General features: G+C 38.5%; 1 protein-coding gene across 5 annotated transcripts in view; it reads right to left on the minus strand.

The window, feature by feature from the left end:
- Enox1 (ecto-NOX disulfide-thiol exchanger 1) overlaps positions 1 to 23621 on the minus strand; it is a 538862-nt gene that overhangs the window by 420959 nt on the left and 94282 nt on the right. For 3 of the 5 annotated variants that reach the window (XM_071610780.1, XM_071610781.1, XM_071610778.1), the window contains exon 3: positions 18090 to 18155. The exons of the other annotated variants lie outside the window; for them this stretch is intronic. The gene's annotated coding sequence lies outside the window, so the exon portion shown is untranslated. The remainder of the gene's footprint in view (positions 1 to 18089; positions 18156 to 23621) is intronic. 5 annotated transcript variants of the gene reach the window in all.

Consider the following 23621-nt stretch of genomic DNA (forward strand, 5'->3'; position numbering starts at 1 on the left):
TAATCAAACTTGTAAATAAAGTAAAACTGCAAACAGAGGTACAAACTGTGAAACGAGACAATAAGGTAAAAAACACAGGGGGAAGAGCTGAGGGGACAGAATCCCTAGATTGGGCAGATAAAAAGCTCTCTAAGAAATGACATTTGAGCCGAGATCTAACAGGTACAAGGAGCCAGACAGGCAAAGCTCCAAGTGAGCTCATAAGCCACTAAACCAGGGCCAACCTGGCCTTCTTAAGGATACTACAAGAGATGAAACACCCATTTTGAAAAATTGACACCACTTCTTGCTCCAAGGAAAAATGCACTGTGTGAATTGCTATTCTCATTTTCCTGTCCTCACTCTTCACAAGCATGACTTTTAAGGCTTTATTTTTTAACATATTTTATGAAGAGTGTAAAGGTGGCATTATCCCAGAGTCCCTGGATATCATTCTCAGGGAGCACACTCAGTGTTCTCCTTATCTGAATATGGATGTGGTTAGATTCCCCGAGACAGCCAGATGCTGTTACTGTGATGGATTTCCCTGTGGCTGCTGCAGCACTTATCAGTGACACTGGCTCCAGGACCAAATCCACTGCTCAGGGCAGACCCAGACAGCGCTAGAGCCTGTGTGGACCACCACTGGCTCCACTGCACATTAATTATGACAAAAATATCAAAGTGTGAAGGCAGAAAGTAAGTATATAAAATTTCCTCTCCTGTCTTATGCAGCAAATGATAGTCTTTGATAACCAAACCATTAAACACGCAAAACACGCCATTCAATTCATGTATTGCATAGTGTCTTGGCCTAATGTCTATAGTAAAGTAGTAAAAACAGTTCTGACTTTGATTAAGGTGTCACAGTGTCAAAATTTTTTTTCTCACAATTTCTCCTTTCATAGGTTTTTTAAGCAAGACTGGAACCTCTAAGTAACCTGTCTCTACCCAGCATACCCAGACATACACACATATATCAAAAAAAAAAAAAAAACAGAATGCAAATTACCTCTTACATCTTGTCAGTTTGTTCTGTGTGGGAAAGGAACTAAGCTGAGATACACCAAGTTGTTCCAGTTCTGGAGCCATCCTGCCCATTCCTGTTGTTGTTTCATGTGTAAACGTAATCAACTTACAAATACACTTCAACAATAGCAAGTGGAAAGGCTTCTGTGTTGAAGGTGCAGGGTTAACACTTTGAGCAGTGAGAATGCACTGCCTCTGGAGTTTTAGAGCCAGAATATCTGGATTTGATTTCCAACTCCACCATATAATAACTATACGACCTTGAAGAAGACACTTCCCTGACCCAGGAGCAATCTTTTTTTCTCTATAAATTGAGGTCAACAGTAACAATCATTATGCCTGCCTCAAAGGGTTTTCACAATTGCAAAATGAGAAAGACTCTGAACTACCCAAGTGTAAACTCAAAGTTCCCTACCTCCCCACTCATGCTGCTTCAGACACAGTTGTGTTTAGGCAACAGACTCTGGAATTCTCTCAGCTCTATCCACGGCTGGCAGTTTCAAACCCAGGCCTTCCTCCCTATTCTCCTAGCGCTTCCTCTACCTCACTGACCTAGGTCCCTCTGCCATCCACGAGTCACCATCAACACTACCGACAGCAATCAATAGGCAAATAATTTCATCTGGGACACCAGCCTCACAGCTCAGTCATCAAGGAAGCCAATTCCACTCTCGGGCCTTGCTCTTTCAAGACAAAGACAGCCCCCATTCAGTATCAGTAACTAGTTCTTTGCGGGAGTCAGCAAACTTCACATGTAAAGAGTCAGTTGATACTTTAATTCTGCAGACCACATATGTCTTTCTAGTACATATTTATTTGCTATTTTTATACAACATTTAAAAAATGTTTTAAAAAAAGAAAAAAAAAAAAAAAAACAACCTTCTAGCCTTGGGCCTTACATAAACAGGACACAAGCTGGACTTTCTCAAGGGCCTTAAACTTCCCACCCTGCTTTCTCCCTTGACCCTCATTTATGAGAAAGCATATTTGGTTTGTTGTGAACTGAAGTCTGCTATTGGTAGAGTCCCTGAAAGGAAGCACTTAAATCAGGGGAGGTACCTGGACCCACCACTCCCTTGGAAATCCAGACCCTGTGGCTCAGTCAGGGCTCTCTGGAAGATTTCTTCACTTGTGGCCTTCTCTTGAAGAGCTGACACTTCCCTTTGATCCAGCCTCTTCTGGGAATTATAAGCCATGGGAGAGATCAGTAGGTGTCTGAACTCTGAAACGGAGTCACACTCAAGTTCTCACACTTGGGGATCCTGGGCTCTATGCAAATTGTGTGGCTTCCAGGGCCCTAACATTCTATGGCAGTTCGAAGGCTGCTCTGCCCATAGTACATGGGCCCTCTTGGTTGGAGTCACCTATGATACCATCAAGCCATAAAAATGCATCTCTGAGTCAGAACATTTTATACATTTATTAACTACTCAATTATTATCAAAAAGGAAGAAGGGAAAGAGGGAAATGGAAAGGGAGGAATGAAGAAGGTGGGTAAAAAAGAGGGGAGAGGGATGAGGGAGATGAGTAGGTCAGCAGGAGGGAGAGGAAAAACCACTGATGAAAATTTTGCCTGGATGGGATGTCATTATTACCACAAAACTAAATTATCTTCACCTGGTATTTACATCAAGTTCATCAAAAATGGTGATTTAATTTAAAAGTAATATTCAGTACCATTTTTAGTGTCTAATGGAGAAGAATTAGATTTGGTTTCCCTTTTGATATTTTACTATCTTAATAGAAGAGTTCACTTTGATTTTTTGTTGATTTTCACATATATCCTATATGTATACCAAGGACTATAGGTTACCAGCTGCAAATTAGTAATTGATGCCTCCTTAGCCCAAAACTGAATTAGAAAACTGTGACCCTGGAGCTCTGAATCTTAGCACCACTGGGCTTTCTCTAATGGCTTTGTTGGGGGGTGGGGGGATGAGTGAGGAATAAAAGTTACTTCTTAACCCTGGTAGACCCAGGTGTCTCCAAAGACTCTTGTTGGGACTTGTGCCCTTGACCAGGCTGCAAAAGTACACATGGAGGCCCTGACCTACGTTTTGAGTCAGTGTCCACAGGGCAGCTGAAATTAGCCCATTTTTTTCAGCCACTCGTACTACATCCCCATATGGCCAAGGTTCATGGTGACAGGGCAATGATGGTAGTGACATTTGCCAGCAGCTGAACTTTGCAGCTGGGAGCCTCTGCTCATCACCACTTAGAAAGGGCTGTTTTGAGAAAAGGATGAGGTAACTCAGAAACAGAAAGTAAAGTGGTCCTCGGGGTTCACAAGGTGGAAGAGAACGACAGTCATGAAAGATGCCCAGCTCAGAGAGAATGGTTAAGAAATGACTCTAAACAGTGTGCAGAAGCAGACTACCAAAGCAGAGGATGAACATCTGCACCCTGGAAAGAACAGTGTACTCAAAATCTATGCCAAAAGATGAATTAACTTTTGCCTGACCAGGAAAAGTTGAGTGGCCTTGCTTTGAAGTGACGGAAGTGTCAAGCAGGTAAGAAGCCAGGAGCCAATGGTGAGGTTTTGATGGTCCAGCAGGGAAAGAGAAGAACACGGTGCTGAGCTAAAGATGTCCGGGGAAGAGAAACCTGAAGCTGCCTGGGAGAGGCATGGCAGAACTGAGAAACAGATTAGAAGTGGGAGAGGAAAAGGTCATGGCAGAACCAAGGATGACTGACACTCCCCATCTAAGGAAGGACGGATGTCTATGTTTTAGTTGTCAGGACGACACGCCTAAAGGCAGCTTTAGAGGCTTCAGAAGTCCTCTATGGGATGTTCTTGCTTTCCATGATGCTGTAAACAGATCTTCAACTCAGAAGCATAATATTCTACTCTGTTACTCAAAGTGTGTTTACCACTGAAGTGACTCACCCCTGATTGTACCAGAATACTGCAGGTTGCAATCATCCTTCAGAAACACATATTTTTCAGCATTGTTAATAGAAACAAACTTCTGCAGCACCTAATCCAAACCCATTCATAAGGAAGATAAATGAAAGCATTCTAACCTTCACCATTATGCACAACTTTTTTTAAACACAAGAAAATGAGACGGCAGAGGTCTACCTTTCTGATAGAGAATGCACTACATATTTTTCGCTGGGAACTAAAGATACTACAAATAAATTTGAAAACATATATTTCTTCAAAGTATTAATTTTTAAAGCGGCCAAAATTGCTAACAACCAGGGAAAGTACCGATTTATAAATTATGTTCTCAGCACATAGTATACATTGTGAATTTGCATGCATATTAAATGCAAATAACCAGAAGAGCATAACATTAAGCCTTCAAATTTATATGAGCAAAAGACAGTAAATTCTAACATTAAATTTCTTCCCAGAAAATATTAACTCCCCACATCCCATGTGACTGTCATATAGTCAGCTGAGCAGGCTCACTGCAGAACTTGAGAAGTCAATAATCCAGCTCCACCAAAACCTGCATAACTCTTGCCCACCCCACTCACCAAGCAAAGCAGACAAGGCTATGTGGTGCCAGGTGGGGCAAAGGTAAGGTGCTAACATTGCCCAGATTTTTAGACAAATTATTTTATTTAATAATTTCAAAGAAAAATAAAAGCACCACTAAAACTGCCACCACTACATTCCACTACATCGTTCACAGGATCCTTGTTGTTAAGATCACAACACTGAGGAAATCCTATCAAATAAAGCTGACTCTGATCTTTTGCTATGTAAGTAAGATATTTGTGACTACAAAACTTTGTGTCACATGGGCTAGGCTGTGAGCTGAATTGTTGCCTGGGTCTGACAAGAGGTCAGACATTACCGTGAAAGTATTTTGTTTTTAGATGTCTCTAAAATCTATAATCAGTTCACTTTAGATAAAGGAGATGACCCTTGATAATGTGGATGGGTCTTGTCTAAGCAACTCAAAGTCTTAAGAACAAAAATTGTGTTTCTGGGGAAAGAAGAAATTCTGCCTCAAGACTGTAACATAGAAATTCTGCCAGAAGATTTAAGGGTACAATATCAACTCAAATTCCCAGACTGCTGGCCAGCCCATGAGTTTGAGACTTGATGGATTCCACATTTGTATGAGTCAATTGCCTACAATCATCATTAACCAATACATATACATGCTCATGATATACAGGTAGATTCCATTTCTTTGGTGAATACTTACTGATAAACATATTCAAAAAAATTTCTAGTTTAGAATTTTTTAAAATACACAGTATCATAATCCCTTCTGATAGATGGGTGAGAGCTGGTTGATTTTGACTGCAATGTAAAAATTAATATATTCTTTCAATAACTGCTCTACTTTTTATTGAAAATTTCCTTCCTAACACTCACTTTAAAAATTTCACAGTCAACTCTAATAAGAATAAAGATGAACTGTGTTTGTTCAACAAGAGAAGTTCATGAAAACCTTTCTGGTGATTCCAAACTTCTCAGACATGCCAGTTTGGGGGCTCACCCTGCTATATTTAAATTGTGAATTTTCTGTGGATGCTATTCTTGATGGATGGAACTGTGCCACAAATCATTCTATCTACTTTAATGAAGCAAATATCCTATTTCAAGTTTAGATCAAACAATTTCAAACTTGAAATTCCAACCATTCTCTGTCTTCTTGCCCTGGCCTTTCCACAGACATCCTATAATATTTTCTTCCAAGCCTCTGCTCCTCCCCTTCCTCAGTTGTGATGGATGCTCATCCACACATTGGGATCCCATTCCTGTGTGTTCACAGATGCTTTCAGACCTCCGCTTCCTTCCCTGACCTCTCTTACCACACTCCTTTATTTATATTTGTCAGGAGGATTTTCTGGGAGTAGGTGAAGCAACAGGGAAGGTAGTAACATATGCAGGAAAGATTTATTAATGTAGCAAATTTCTATCTTTTGCAAACTGTTCCATTGCCTCTGGTCTAAAACTTGTGAGCTGTAAAGAGAACTGACCTATTGCAGAAAGTATTTGAATATTTGCTGGATAATCTACTGGACACACTGCTTTTGTTTCAGGGGTGTGTGTGTGTGTGTGTATGTTTATTCATTCATTCATTCATTCATTTATTATTGATTCATTGATTGACTGGTAGAGATTGCTCCAAGGCAGCAATCCAGGCTTGACTTAAGTTATCTATAACTTCTATCTTCTGTCTTCTCTATCAATCCTGTCACCAAGTCAAACCCTTCTCCCTCCCTCTTTGGCAATCCTTCTTATCATGTGCCAGCCATCTTCCTACTCTCTGAGCTATTTTACAGTCCAAAGTAAGAATCATCTCCCCTAAATGTCATTTTGATCATGTTGCCAAATGTTCCAACTGTTTCTCCTTAAATTAAATTTCTATCCCAGATCTACAAATCCAACAGTTAACCCCCTTGACTCTCCTTCCAACTGCTGCCCCCTACTCCCTTGTTCTCCCCAGCTTGCAGAGGTTGGTAAGCCCTCAGCTGCCATTAATTCTAGGAGGGCATATTCCTGCTCTCCTTTGAATCCCCACTAAGAAAAGATATCTCTTATGATTAAAAAATGACATATATTCATTTTTCACTGGAAAAGTTCAAGGGCTGACGGGTTTCCTTGTCCCACCCTGGAAATAACTAGCTTATCACATTTTTCTACCATTTGTAATTCACATCCAGAAAGTCCTGGAGAAAATAATAGTAACTACCTGAATAATTACTATCTTGACTTCATGTGAAAGCACCCCTATTTTTACCTTTTCTCATAATGATGTCTCAAATAAGAAATCACTCAAAAACTTGAATTTCTTCTTGTCAAATTTTCTTAGAACATAAACCTATCTAAGCAAGTATTATTATGCATGCATATCATAATACATTTCCCATTATGAGTTATGCACGTGTTACATATAGTTATGGATATATTTTTAGAAAATACTTTTTTAAATATTTAATAGCCATTAAATGAGTAAAATAATATTCAGATTCTTATGGAACAGTGAGAAGCCATTCTAGCACTTTTTGCAGATATTTGCAATTGTAATCAGTAATGCGGGTAGAAAGAATAATATAGTTTTTTCAATCATCACTTGTAAAAATGTAAATTTTTTAAAAATTAAGACTTTATAAAGTTCACCTGCATTAATCTTGTGCTAATGCAAGCTGGAACTGTTTCCTAGGACTTTGAGTAGTTTAACATCATCAAGACATGTCATAAGCTTCATCCAAATTATTCAGTGCATACCATATATTATTCTGAACCTCTCAGAAGATGAAACAGAGTGAGGTGATGTAAGTGTCTGAAGAACAAAGGGAAATGTAAAGCACAGAGACCTCAAGCTAAAAGTATAAAGCCCCTGTAAAGGTTTTAAGGACATATTAGAAGCCTGAAAAATGAGAGCAAATCAGCAGGCCCATTAGCTGAGCAGTGAATTAAAGTTCCATGATTCCAATTCCAGACTTGAATACAGACAGCGCCAAACCTGCAGGTTCTCGGTCCCTACCACGGAGGGGCAGGGTTCTCCATTGTGGATTCTCAAGTGCCTTTCTTCTTTTCCAGCTAATTTGGTGAAAGAGTGGCTCTAAGTTTCCAAACTCTTCTTTTAAAATATCATTAGTGACTTCCCTAGGAGCATGTTAAAGAGACAGCAGGAAAATAATCAAGTGAAGTTTCAAAACACAAGTGCTACTTTTCACTGATCTCAACTTCTTTATCTCTTTATTTTAAAATAAAGTTTGCTATCTTTAGATTTTCTACTCTTATCTTTATCTTAATTCTTGAGGTATAAGATGCCATGTAGATAATCCACAAAGTGACTAGTCTCTATACTTAAGAAGTAGACCATATTCCACAATTTTATATATATATATATATATATATATATATATATATATATATATATGATGTGAATATATATATATATATTCACATCTTATCTCATGAAAACAGTTGAAAGGCAAACTGTCTGGAAGACTTAATAAAACCTGAGAGATGCTTTTTAAAAATTAGTTTGTATTTAAATGAACATTAATAATGCAGTCTCAATTGTTAAATAGTACTAGGCACAAAGGAAACTGCCTTCAATTTTTAAGCAATTATTTTGAAATTTGCTTCCTCATCTGCAAATTGGTGTTTCCCAACTGATAGGTCTGCTATTACACCAATGTGCCAAAACTTGGTTTCAAACATGCAATGAGATACTAATGGCCTCAGCTTGGAGAACCAAGTGGGGTCTGGAGTAGTTGGTGTCTGGGTAGTTCCTATTTGGCTATTGGCCGCCCCAAGGCCAGTAGGCATGATTCTCAAAGCTCTGCTGAGAGGCACAGAAACCAGGGAAACTAACTCAACAGGTTTCTACAGAGAGCTCCACTGCACTGTGGAGAAGCAGCCCATGCAGCTGCTGCAGGAGTTCTAGCTCTGGGTGTATAAGATGCATCTGGTTGAAGATAAGGGTCTGGAAAGTTGGGGGGAAAGGGCAGCCTTCCAAATCCTGGCTTTATCAGTATCATACACTTCTTTCCATTTGTGAGAAATAGAAAATCCAGTGGTACATTTTCAGAATATAGCCTTAATTGGATCCAATTGTAGCATCTGAATTACAGTCCTTCACTTCGCTCACCCCAATTTTAAAATTAGCCAATCATGGAGACTGTAACCCAAAACTCCTCCAGGCAGGGTGAAAGGCAGAGCTGCATTAGGGATATTAACAGGCAGACTGCCCACCCAGGCATGCTTGCTAGCCACATTCTGGTAGCATGCCCCTCTGGCAGTAGTAAAAGTTTGCCTTGCCCATCCACTTATGAGCACAGATTTGACTTCTTGCAGCACCTCAGTTTTTTCTATCACATTTGAGTTTAATGTGCTTCTACTTGTAATCATTTCACAAGAAAAAATTTAATTGGATTTGAAACCTATTGGAATTATCAGAGTAGATTTTTCTAGCAAAGAAAAAGGCTAAAACTAGTTTTTATTTTTGTACCAGGGATTGAACCCAGGGGTGCTTAACCACTGAAGCACACCCCCATCCCTTTTTATATTTTGTTAAGAAACAGGGTTTCACTAAGTTGCTTAAGGCCTCACTAAGTTGTTGAGGCTGGCTTTGGACTTGTGATCCTCTGGCCCCAGCCTCCCAAGCTGCTGAGATGACTGGCATGTACCACCATCCCTGGCTAAATCTACAAAATTCCAAGTTGTAGAACTTTGGATTTTCTGAAATGGCTTAAATTTTTGTTGGTTTAATCACTATTTCTACAGTACCTTAATGATACCATGCTAGTCAGGTTTGTGTTACTATAATAAAATACCTGAGATAATAAACACAAAGAAAGGATGGCTTTATTTTGGTTCACGGTTTCAGAGATTTCAGTCCATAATCACTTGGCCCTGTCACTTTAAGCCTATGGCAGCACAGTGGAGCAAGTAGCAAAGGAGGCCTAATCACCACATGGCGGCCAGGAAACAAAGAAAAACAGAAGAAGGGTCTAGGGTCCCAATATCGCCTTCAAGAGCACATACCTGCCAATGACCTAACCTCCTCCAACTAGGTCCCACCACCTCCAGTAGCACCATAGATCGGGAACCAAGCCTTCAATATATGGCCTTTGGGGGGCATTTAAGATCCAAACCATATAGCATTGACCAAGAAGAAGCTGAAGAGAAAAATCACTGAAATTTTGATCAAGAATGTGTTTAGCCACTTCAGGTATATAAACAATATTTTAAAAGCTGTATTCATAAAAGCAAGTTCAGGTTTCTAATTTAAATTATTTGGAAGTTTTATATCTATTGAATACTCCCCAAATAGGTATTTTCAGCTTCCTGTGTTATTTAGTATCATAGTCTCTGTGTGTAAGAGACAAATATGAGATGCAATGATATAAATAGCATGTTGATATTACTACTTCTTGGTTTTCCAATGTTAAGTATATTGACCTTCCAATGAGGAGGATGAGGGTTAGGTTATCCTTCATACTCAGATATGTGACCCATGTTCCCATATTCATAGAATTTTGCCATAATTCTGGTTGTAAAACACTAAATACAAGAGCTTTGGAAAAACTACTGATGCTGAATCCTATAGCACTCTGACTACATTCCCTTTTCTGCATGACCTGTGAACCTCTCCCGAGTTACTTACTGTTAAATTCAGTTTAGGTTAGTTTCCCATGTACTTATCATTTTATCCCCAAAGCCTCTTCAAGATTTGAGAATCTTCTCTTGCAATACATACATACATACACACACACACACACACACACACACACACACACTTTCACACACAAACTTTTACCTCCACTTTGGGGAATCTTTTCACCTCTCATGTTGGGTCTGTCTCTGGGGTCCTGGGTCTCTTTTTATTAATTTACCCTGTCATTTATTGAAGCACATCCTAGAGTTGTACAGTTTTGTGATGATATGTTGTTCTTTTCTGATTGGGAAACTCCTGTATTTAGCAGTGGGAAGTTTTGTTGCACTGCTCCTTTGATGGTTTTCTGTCCTGCATTTTCCATATTTTCTCCATCTGGTGACCATTGCTATTTTGGATGTTGGAGTTCATGAACAAATCCTTTAAGTTTCATGCATTTTTCATATTATTTGCTATTCTTTCTCCTTTTATTCCACTTTCTTGGATATTTCCTTAACTTTACCTTGTAATTATTACACACTCTGTTGTGTTCCACAATTGTAATATCTTCCCTTAATTCTCCAGAGATACTAATGATTTCTTTCTGAAAGATTTCTTCTTCCTATAAGGTTTCTATTTGCACCCTTTAATTTCTGCCTCTTGTGATAGAAGATTTCCTGAAATGTCTGATGATCACTGGTTGTCTACTGATATTTAAGGGTTGGGGACCAGAAAGTCAACACGAAGGTCAGGGGTGTTTATATGGGATTCATTTTAGGATTGTTTTGGCTAGGCCTTTCCTTTGAGAAACACTGATGTCAGCCTCCTTGAGTTTTGTTTCAGGTTGATTCCCAGGAAAGTCTCCTGCAGCCTCCTACAGGTGAGATTTCAACCTAGCTGCTAAGGAACAGGAAGAAGGTACAATGGTATTTAGAGTTTGGTAAATCAACATAATCCACCATATTTCAAGACTTTTTGCTTTCCCTTGATATCTTGCAAGCAGAAATTGGAGAGCAGATCTGAACTTTTAATGAATAGTTCTGCTCTTAACCCTATCTTCACCTTCACTTCCAGAGGTTCTTGTTTCTGAGTTTTTGCTGAGTTCATCAGTTCAAACTGGACTACTCCTTCCTTTCTCCTTTGCCAGATTTAAATAAACTCTACTTTCTCAGGCTTCTAAATAAGGTACCACCCATCCATCTGCATCCTAGCTTCTAAAAGTCTATAATGTAGATATGTTTTATTGTTCTTAAAGGTGTGTGCCTTTAAAAAACAAAAACTAATGGGTCATTTCAATGGCATTTTAGAAGGGTCAGGAACACAAGAATTCATCTTTAACCTGAAACCTGTTGATTATTCTTCATCCTTTTTCACTAGGAATTTTGTTTTTGGCATTAAGCCAAGCCTTCAAGAGGAAGTGGGGAAAATAGTAACTTGAGAATTTAGATCAATCTGGTTTTAATATCTGCCTGTTATAACACATAGTACAACTCATTGCCTAGCAGTGTGCATTTCCCACACTGAACATTGTGGGAAATAAAAGCATGCCCTTATTTCAATATAGACTTTTAAAATTCTTAAAACGTGAACTAGTAAAGAAGTTTTTGTGCTGATAATTAACCTAAAAGAGGGTATTCAGAGAGAGAAAACCACCAGACAAGGGAGTAGAATGGTCAGAGGAAACTCAGTGGAGGAAAAACCCTCAGGTTTGAAAATAAATATTACAGATACTTCTTTGCAAAGGTTGTGTAATGTGTAGCAGATGCAGTGATCAACTGGGGATAAGATTTCTTTCATGCACACTTGGGCTCTTGGTGTAAGATAATCAAAGCTCATCTGCTTTAAGTATCTTTATCTTGCTTCTCACACTAAGTGGATCATTAAGATCCAGAAATCATTGTTTACTTGAGCTCACTACAATCATATGAAAAGAGATATAGTAAAATGCATTTTGTAGTGATGCTCAAGTTTTAAAGTTATATACTTAACAGAGATCGAAAACAGCCTAATTATTGAAATAACTATAGGTAAAAACAACCTTGGTACTGTGCACCTGAGATTCTCTAGGCCCTAATACTATTTATACCACTGAAGTAACTGTCTTTATAACACAGCTTTTGATTTTTTAAAAAAAATCACTATATCACTATTTTCTGAAGCTAAATTGATTTAATTGGACAGATAAAGATATGAAAAGAAGGATTCCAAGAAAAACACTGTATATGTTCAAAAGCAGAATGATACCATGAAGAGACAGACCTGTTTTCCCCTTAGGATCTGGGTGAGGACTGGGGAAGATTTGGTGTGACAGGTAGCAGAAGCCTAAACACAGAAACTCTTCAAAGCAATACAGTAGGGAATGAACTCCAAATACACTGAACCCATAACTTGGAAAACACTGAAGTTTTCTGAATAGGGAGTTTTGTCATCAATATGCTATTTCAAAAATTAAAACTGCCAGTGGTTGCATAGGGCAGAAAGTCCGATTACAAAAATCAATAAAATAAAACAACAGGAAAAAAAATGGTTAAAACACTAAATAATCCAGGATCCAAGGTCACACAAAGTTGGCCTGGCCTGGCTGGCAGTAGAAATGTGAGAGAACTCACTTCAGAGAGAATCAATGAAATTGAGCAACCCACATTTACAGTACTGTAGATATGGGCAGTCAGGTAAAAAGAACAGGATGAATTAGTACTAACAAAAGGATGTACACTGATGTCATTTTAAAACTAAATCCCTGATATCCTTTGGTCTTCAGTGGGAAGACCAAATAGAATACAAGAAATACTGAGTATATATGTTGAGCTAGGCATAAAGTCTTGTCTCACCATTTGTTTCATTATAAGTCAAATGCTAAAAATTCCAGTTAATTAATTTCACAGACTGATTGATGCTCTTCCTTAAGAACAACAGATTGATTTCTTTATAGACAGCAATACTAATTCTTCCATCATGTTCTTCTCTTTCAGTGCACACAGTCCAATCGACTTAGAGTCAACTCAATACAAAAGCAGAAGGAAAGCATTAAGAGAACAAGGTCCATTAGGCCCAATATTGCCTCAATTACTTTAATTCCATTATTCCTGCTCATATTACTTCTTTAATCAATATCTCTTTCCAGTTACTCATGTTTACCCTTTTCAAAACCACAAGTAATAGGATTATGGTCTTTTGAGTTCAGTGGCAACAGAGTTTCATAAATATATTTCTGAATTCATGATTGTCTCCAGATCTATAACTGAGAAGTCTGAAATTGAATCACATTTTCCAGAGATCATTTTGTATAATGATGCAGAGCATCTTAATGCAATATAGGTGCTTTTACCTACTGGGTCATTTATCATCACTGTCAAAGTCAATCTCATGTGGCTCAATGGCTTTCTAACCGTCTTCTTCCCATACCTAAGCCTGAGGATACTTACAGATTTTCAATTAAAATGGACCTATTTTTTGTACTTATGTCTGTCTTTTGTTTAATAAAATCTTTCTACTTTCACTGACAATTTTTCTACCCTACAAGTTTCATCTGTATGTTACATTATCCACTGCCTCTTCCATATGACAATTAATCAATCCCTCAGTTCCACCTCTATAATAGCATTACGAATTGCAGGAACCCTGTTTCCCAGCATTCTTTTAACAAATGCCAATGCAGTATCAATTACACATGAGAAGCTGCACTTTCAGCATAGACAGGCTACAAAAAAGACATGCAGCCCTTCCCTTCAATGTGTGCGTCTCTGAGAGTGTTATAAAAATAACATGATATAAAGAAGTATGTGAAAATAGTGAGTCCATTGAAAGTTCTCCGGGAATTCAGAAGGAGCACAGAAGTTTTCATAAAAAATATGAATTTCAGGAAGGTCTTGAAGAACCAAAGCATTTTGAAAATGGAAATAGAAAAGTAGCAAATTGTGAGAAGCAAAACAAACTAATCTAGGAGCATAAATTATTTAATGGCATAAATAAAAGGTGAAAAAGGCCCGATTTTCCTTTGGAAGTAGTGAGACCAGGGTAAGGGTCATAAAGGAAGAGTCTGGCAGAAGATATGCACTTCTTTAACTCAGCCTTCTTGCAGGATGAACTAAAAACAATTGTTGTTTGTAGGCCTGAGATGGGAAGGCTTGGTAATGTACAAAAGGACCTTCAAAACCTGATTTCCATATTCCGAAAGAGCCTTACCTATCCCTACCTCCCTCTTCCACTGTATGATCCAGCAATATCCTGAACAACAAAAACACACCCTCCTCCCTCAGACCTCCCTGCCAATCCACCCCATTTCCCATTTGGAATGATCTCTCTCTACCTTGCTGATCCACCTAGCAATCTCTTTCCTGCTTTTTCCAATCTCCACTCGAATTAAGTCTTCACTTATAAAGCATTTCCTAACTCCCTCAAGCCAATTCAGTTGCTCTGCTTTTTATATGGAAGTTATATACGGTATATGGATAGCTCCATCACAGCGATGATGTCTGCATGACTATCTCCTATCTAAATTACAATACACTTGACATCTTCCTCAGAGCAATTTTTGGCACAGGACAGAAGGGCAATATGTGGGTAAATGAATAAATAAAGAAATGACTGAATGAACTAATAAACTAAAAGAAAAGGTGCAAAGTCTGGAGAAAGGATAGTCACAGATACAAAGGAAAAGGAAAGTAGATATATGAAACTAAATGTAGAAGCAGCAAAATATGGGAGAGAATGCCAGGCTTCTGAGCTCCCTAGCAGGAACCCACTGCTCCTCTTCATCATTTTATATTATCAGCTCAGGATCACTCAACATAAACTCATGCATTTTAAATGAAACCAAGAAGGAATCATCAGAGAGACACAGAGGAAGAACCCAGAGAAAGCAAACACTAAGATTTATATTTTAACTTATTCATTGCAAAAATTTCCTAAGGAAATTTGATAGGATCTTGATTCAAAGTAGAATTTGTTGAATTTAAATACTTTCCATAATGTCACAAAATCACTTAAAGAGATTTTTAAAACCTACCACATTAATTCTTAACTAGATGGGTATAAAAATGATTTCCCACTTTTTGAAATCATAGTTTGACAATCCATTATGATCAGTTCCATGAAAGTCTTAGAGCTGACTTCTCAGAAATCTAAGATTAACAAAGCTGAAGAAATGTAAAATGGTAGTAGAAAAAAAGACTGGGCATCAACAGTAAGCTAAGCTTTCAATGATCAGGGTTCTTAAAGTGTAATTCCTGGGTAATTTCCTTTTTAATAACAGGAAAGTACTAGGTACACACAAAATAAATTAGTTATTAAAGTATGATTTATCACTTATTTATCACTGAGTCGTGCACACTGTGGAGTACTTTGCTAGCTATTTCAATTAGCAGGAGCTCACGGGGCTCCACCTACAGACAACGAAGAACAATCCCACCATCACTCTGACTTGATCACTGTGTGACCAAAACAATTTTATTATTTTAATTTTAATGAAGCCCTGCAGACATCCTCACAAACCAACCAAGGAGAATGCACATGGAAAGTTACAGAAGGCCTCTAATCGACAGTAGTAAGCCCTTGAAGAAAATGGAAAAGAAAATTAAACAGTGAAGGCACCAAGATGAAGTTATACATCCTTACACGGCATTTGGTGGAACCGCGCCTACATGCATCATACACACCATAAACACTTGCTGCTTGATTTACCAATTTTCTTAGGACTAATGTGGTTGTAGAAAATGCTGAAATAAATCTTTATTTTCATTTTCATATTTTACTGCCTGTCATCATCTAATAAATCCAATGTTGTCAGAGCCAATGTTATCCCTTGGCCGTGGGACAGCCTAAAGCCCCACACCAGGAGCACAGATGCCCCTGTGGGTCTGGGGCAGCCTATAAGTAAATGTTTCCAACCTGCCTGCAGCACAGGCTTGAAGAAGGCCAATACCTAGACCATGGCCTGTCAACTCACAACTCTACACAGCACTAGTCCAGGGGCTTAGAAGAATTCAGAGCTCCTAAACTGACCACTTATTCCCAGGAGGAAATCTGCCCCTGGCTTTTGCCTCTTTTTATCAGGACCCTTCCTCTTCCTTTTGTGGAAGTAACCACAGACAGGGACAGAATGTACTAACCCAACTGGACACAAAGTTTTCCCCAATAAACATCCCTAAAGAATAGATCATTTAAGTACTTCCTTGAGATCAGTATCTTAATATTTCATCAACACCCAAATCTGAACACTCAGTAGATAACTTCTAATAATTTTGAGCTGAAGAAGCATAGAAACAGGAGAAGATGCTCCAAGGGCATATCTGTTACAGGACAGCCCTTACAGACTGAAGGTAGGGAATAGAACATTAAATTTAATAAGTGCAAAGTGATGCAGCTGGAAAGGAAGAATAGACCCACTCAGTGTGATTTAAATGGCCCTGAATTAGCTGGAAATATATCTTGATGTACTGATAAAGGACTCATGTAAATTGGCAGTTCAGCCTGTGATGCCAGCAGAGAAGGTAGGACTGCTCCTACAGAGGGCTAGGGGAGGTTCGTTGTTGTAGTTTTTTGTGTGGTTGGTTTTTGTTTTCTTAAGCCCACTTTCTATTACTAATAAAGGAAAAGTCTTATCCCTATTATAATGTTGCTTAATTTGGACATTCCTAAAACTAAGAGTTCACTGAGGAGAGTTAGAGTCAGCATGCTGCCTACCCACTCTGGTAACTGTACTTTGCTTGTTCAAACTAGTGACCATGGCTGTTGTGTTCTTAGTCATTCAACACACATTCAACAAATAATAAGCAGCACGCACTATGCTAGATTTTAAGGGTGTACCAAGAGTAAATACATTCCCTTCCCTTAGACAGTATTCCAGTTGAGCTGTGTGCCTCAAAAGATGCTGAAGTCCTAACCTTCAATACATGTGAATGTAATTTTATTTGGAAATAGGACAATAATAAAGATGATGGAGTTAAGATAGGTCATTACAGTAGGCCTTGACCCAACATGAATGGGTACTCTTATAAAGAGGGAAAATTTGGACATAGAGATAGACACATAGAGAGGGAAGGCAATGTAAAAACATATGCCATCTATAAGCCAAGGAATTCCTGAGGCAACCAGAAGGTGGCCTGGAACAGCATCCTCCTCACAAACCCTGAGAAGCAAACCCACCAACACCCTGATTTTGGACTTCAGCCTCCAGAACTGTGAGACAACGCATTTCTATTACTTAAGCCAATCAGTCTGTAGTACTTTGTTAAGGTAGTTTTAAGAAACTAATATTGACTGGCTCAGAAAATAAATAAAACCAATAACAAAATTGGCAAGGGCAAGAGAACTCCCAGTGTAGGTCTATCTACACTATTTTGGCTCAATTAATGGAGCCAGATTAGGACCCTAGACCACTGATCAACACCATCTACAATAGTTCTATAAAGGTGATCAGAGAAAAAAAAAGACGGTTTCTTTCCTAAGGAGCAGACTGACTCAATGGAGACAGTTTAATCCTCTAAAAACATGATTAGAAAGCCCTAAAAGTTAATGGAAATTAATCATGGTGACCTATTTGGGCAAATCAAAGTTGTGAGACAGGCATTTATTTTAAAAGAATATGCAAAGGAAATTTAGAAGGATGACTTCAGATAAGGAGACAGAGATAACACTTTAATTAGAAGCCTTCAATATTCACATATTTACATAAATTTGAAAAAAAAGATTTCTGATAAGGGAATAAGATGAACAATAGTAACTGTTCTACATTAACTCTGTAGAAGTTGCCAACAGATCTCCTGTGACTGGTTGTGTTTCTTTACTGGTTGCTTGCAGAGGCCCTGTTGTAGGTACTTTGTAGATGCTCCCTAAATGCATGTTAGTTCATGATGTTTGACCATGGGCTCTCTGAAGCACAGGCATAACTTGAGTAAGGGAATTATGTCAGTAGTATAATTAAGCCAAATCAGTTTTCATACAGTGACAACCTGCCATTAGTCCTGCTTGTCATTTGTGCCACGCACACAATCCCTTTACCTGAGCATGGTGAACAATCTCTTCTCCATATGTTATAAATATGATAGCATGCTGGCTGCAAAGGACCTGTAAAACAAAGGCCATCTTGTTAGAAGAAACTTCAAACATCAATTTCAAAGAGCTGATTGAACATATGTAAGCAGATGCAAGGTTCACTTGCAGAATTTGAGCTGAACATTGCCCTTTCCATTTCTAGCCATTCCAACTGAATGCCCTTGCAGAAGGTCTCTGCATGGTGCTAACCTGGTAACAATCAATAAATATGAAGGTTTCATCATAAACACAGCCTTTGAACAGTCAATCTTCCATAGAATATTTCTGCATTAAAAGTAATCCTTGTTGCTAAGGTAGTTACACTGGAGCTAGTGCTGGGTAGCCTTCCCATCTAAGAAAGCCTAAAGAAATAAATCTGTAAGTTAATCAGGGCAGTATAATTCACAGTGTCATTCAAGTCATTCAAAAGCAATTTGGGGGCTTACCAAGATCAGATATACTATTTTTAAGTGTGGGAAGTTCTTGCAAATTTCCAAACTGAAATGAGTTAGCTATTTATATTTTTGTTCAGAAAAATCTTTTGTTCTGGAAACTATAAAACACACCTGGATATTTTCAAATTAGAATACATCCCAATTTAATTTTCTGGGAACTATTTCAAAGCCTTGTTTCTCAGAGCATGGTGGATGGACAGTATCATCTCTAAGGAGACCTATGCACCAAAATCTGCATTTTAACAAGATTCTTTAGATGGTTTCTAGTACAGTAAAGTCTGAGAAGCCTGGTTTGAAAGTGCATCAAGCCTGTGGTTGCCAAGATCACAAGTAACAGATTGCTCCAAACTTCAAGACTATCCTCTTGTATTCAGAAGCTATTAGCATCACAATCCTTTCATTATAGCTGTGTGAATCTGGGATAAATATCTACTAAAGTCTCTGGAAGCCCCTTACTACTGGACAACTCCCTTTTCCTTTCCATAACATGTAGACCAATTGTAAATGAATATCTGAAAGTATAGCCAATTCTAGAAGAATTTATTTTATAGTCAAAAGACCAGCATTATGGATACTGATGACAGATATCATTCATTCCACAAATGGGATCTCAATAATAACAAATACTGTGCAAAGACCCCAAAGTAGACAAACACAAATTGTGACATGGCTAGTAGCTCTAACAAGAAGCGGCTGCACAGGAAACCAGGAATAAGGATGGGCACTGGTGTCCACTTAGAAAGCACCTGACCCAGACCTGGCATACTGGGAAGGCTTTCTGAGCTCAGTCTTAAAAAAGGATAAGGAAAGATAAGATCTTTCAAGAAGCAGTCCACTTACAGGTACAGTGAGTGTGGCACTGGGTTAGTTAGGGCAAATAAGCAGTCCAGCAAAAAAAGAGTCAACTACCTTGCTTCAAAAAAAAAATAGCAGGTTGTGATTTTACAGAATTTTTTTTTCAGCTGCTCTGGATATTTGTATGCATGAGCTTACGTAGCAACCCTTAAGAAAGGTTTTTGTTTTTTTTTTTTTTTTTCTTCTTCTACTTTCCTTTTAACTTGCCTACCTGTAGACAGGGAGGAAAGGAAAATATCAAACATAAGAAGCACTGCCTGGGAAGTCAGCTGCACACGCCAAGGGGGCAGGGATAACAGAACTGTGCCTCCACACTGGCTATGTGATCACGCAGAGTGTCAATGAGAAATACAGGGACCATAAAGAGAATTGCATTAAAGTTAATACAAAAGTCAGGAAAATGTCTTCGGCAAGGGACACTGGCTATTTGGCAGATGCACTGCTGGGAGCAATTGAACGCTCTCAGTGTGACCAAACTGGGGGCGCCCCTTTCTGTGGCTCTCTCTTTTTCTTGCATTTAAATAGTTTTTATCCTGTCTCCTTCCCCCTCATTTATCCTTGTGATTTCTTTGACTCATTTTCCTTCTCCCTTATGGCCTCCAGTGCCCTCTGTTCTCAACCAGCGCTCTCCTTCCCTCCTTTGTCGTACTCTACCCTTGTGTGCAGGAGACAGGGAGAGGAGGAAGGACCACCAAACATCTTCCTGCCCTTCCATCTTTACCCTTTTCTTCACTACATTTGTATTGCCACATTTGTATTGCCCTCCTTGATGCCCTTCCCTCTCCCAGAGCAGAATCTCTGTTATTAGCATAGAGTCAGTGCTCCCAAGCACAGAGTTTGGAAACCACAGAATATTGCTGGACTCCTCTACAGCTCCAGTGTAATACTGGAGTTCTCAGATTCTTCTACCTATGTCAGGTCATTTGGCAGAATTCTTTCAAAAAATGCAGTAACTTGCCTGTTTGGACACCAATACCATGGTGTTTTTGTTATTATAGCTCTGAAGTATAGTTGAAGACCAATGGAACAGAATAGAAGATACAGAGACAACCCCACATAAATACAATCATCTCATACTAGAAAAAGGCACCACAGATATACATTGGAGAAAAGATAGCATCTTCAACAAATGGTGCTGGTAAAACTGGAAAATCCATATGTTGCAGAATAAAACTAAACCCCTATTTCTCACCCTGCACAAAACTCAACTCACAGTGGATCAAAGACATAAAAATTAGATCAGAAATCTTGAAACTGCTAGAAGAAAATAAAGGCCTCACATTCCAACATTTCAGCTCAGGAATGAACATCCTTAGCAAAACTCCTAAAGCACAAGAAGTAAAATTTAAAAATCAATAAACAAAATGGCATCAAATTTAAAAGCTTCTTCACAGCAAAGGAAACAATCAAGAGCATGAAGAGAGAGTCTATAGAATGGGAGAAAATCATTGGTTGCTCCTTAGGAGAGAAACCACACCTCAGATAAGGCATTAATTTCCAGGATATACAAAAAAACTCAAAAAGCTTAACACAAAATAAATAAATAAATGGGCAAAGAAATTAAGCAGACACTTCTCAAAAGAAATATAATATGAACAGTCAACAAGTATAAGAAAAAAATGTTCAACATCCCTAGCAATTAGAGAAATGCAAATTAAAACTACACTGAAATTTCATCTTATTCCAGTCAGAATGGATATTACCAAGAATAGAAGTAAAAAGTAATTATCTTGCCGAAGATATGGGGAAAAAGGTTCACTCATACATTGTTGGTGGGTCTACAAACGGTGCAACTACTCTAAAAATCGGTATGGAGATTTCTCAAAAAACGAGGAATGGAACCACCACTTGACCCAGCTATCCCACCCCTGGGTATATATCCAAAGGATTTAAAATCAGCATACTACAATGATGCAGCCACATCAATGTTTATAGAAGCACAATTCACAATATCTAAGCTATGGAGCCAACCTAGGTGTGCCCTTCAACAGATGAATAGATAAAGAAAATGTGGCATATATACATAATGAAATATCACTCAGACATAAAGAATGACTTTATGACATTTGCCAGTAAATGGATGAATTTGGGAACTATCATGCTAAGAGATATAAGCCAGTCCCAAAAAATTCAAAGGTCACATGTTTTCTCTGATATGTGGAAGCTAACTCACAATAAGGTGGGGGTGGGAGGAGGGCTGAAATTCAGTGGAGTAGACAAAGGGGAATGAAGGGAAGGGACAAGGAATGTGATAAGGAAAGATAGTGGAATGAATCTGACATAACTTTCCTATGTACATACATGAGTACACCATAGTGAATCTCACCATACAGAAGATCCACAAAAAATTAATATAAAAAATACTATGGGTAAATGGCAGAAAGATCAATATAGGGAAGAGAGTAGTGGGTGGAGAGAGGGAAGGGAAGTAGAGATACTGGGATCTGAGTTAGAACAAGAAATATTTGATACTTTTATAATTATGTCAAAATGCTTTCTACTGTCATGTATAACTCAAAAGAACCAATTAAAAATAATGCAGTAACCTAACATTTTCTTAGCATTTTTAAAAACATAGAACTCTGGAATATTCAGTTGCCATGCTGAAAAGGAATAAAGATGTAAAATACACTAGGCAAAGAGTTTCATTCTCTCTTTTGTTTTCCCTAAATGCCCCTAAGTGCATTCCCTCTTTCCCTCCAACCTGCCATGAAACCAATCCTTTGTTAGTCTTATTCTTCTTTGTGCAGATCCCCAAACCCTCTCAGAATGGCTGAAACATGCTGCATTACCAGCATAAGCCAGATGAATGATGAAGGCAGGAATTATCAGAGAGCTTCTTGACAAAGACACAATGCGGCACACAAAAGGCCTCATTCAATGCCCCATCAGGAAGCCTTATAAGTTACAGCTTAATAAATATATGAAGATTATTGCAACATATAAAGTATCTGGTACCACTCACTTCCCACATCAAATATGCTTAGGTAGGACTTTACAGAGCAGGCTGTGACCTGGCAACACAGATTCTTCAAATTCCAGAAAAGCAATTTGGTTTTCTTCAGGTATCCCATACTTTTATATTCAACCTGTGAGCTATCAGTAAAACTTTGTAGGTAAATCTGGTTTGCCACCTTTTTATCGCGTCCCCTAGATATAATACATGCTCCCTGGCATACAGCATATGTTCCCCAAATATCTGGTGAATAAATGAGTTATGTAAACAATCAACCAACCAATCAATGTTAAGTCTAACACAACAGAAGTCCTAACTAGAGGAAAATATTATCACACACTGAGGGACTTTGAAAACTTCCCCTAGGTTTCTGACACTGTCGTCTAATCATAAGGTCAACATAGAATCTCAGAGGTAACTTGTCTCCAAGCACTAGAATGTGAAGAGGGGATGCTTTGGCCAGGGATACTACACAGTCAGATGTGATAACTAACATTATAACAGCAAATGGGGAAATAGAAAAAAAAATCAGTAAAGCGGACAAGAGTTCTCAAAAAAAACCACAATGCCCTAGACAAATTAGTCAATCTTTCTGTTTGTTCCCAAGGTTGCTTGTACCTACCCCATTGTCACAGAATGTCTTGTCCTACAATTATGCTCTTTCAGAGGCTTCTGAGTCATACTGGCAAGTAAAGAACTCATCCTGAAACACCGAGATTTCCTGGGCAAGCAAGAAAAAGCCTCCAGAATGGACTCACTCCACGGGCCAGGAACAGGGTTGGAATTCTACCTTGGATAAAGGAAAGAGGAGCTGTGACCAGTTAAGCTGTGTCCGAAAAACAACCAAGGAAGCCCCACCTCTATGGATCCACCTCTAAATTCAGGGACCAGGTCAACAGTTTCTCAAAACAGGGATTGCAAGTCACCCCATGGAGCCAGACTAGAAATTTGTTATTTATTGCTTTGATTCTCTTAATAATTTTTTTAAGAATCTATTTCATTATGTGTTGCCAACAGTGTTCCAGAAATTGGAATTCACTGAAGTTCAAAACTATCAGAGTTTTGTGTTTTATTTTTTCACATTAACACCATTAATATCACAGGACTGGGATGATCGCCTCTCTAGAAAACAACTCCTTAGAAACCTTTAGAGCATCATGGGTTAACCTGCAACATCACCACCGCTAACACTGTAGCCAGTTTAATAAATTCCCTGAACTCACCTGAAGAGGA

Source organism: Marmota flaviventris, chromosome 4 (assembly GCF_047511675.1).
Source record: "Marmota flaviventris isolate mMarFla1 chromosome 4, mMarFla1.hap1, whole genome shotgun sequence".
In the NCBI taxonomy this organism is placed as follows: Eukaryota; Metazoa; Chordata; class Mammalia; order Rodentia; family Sciuridae; genus Marmota; species Marmota flaviventris.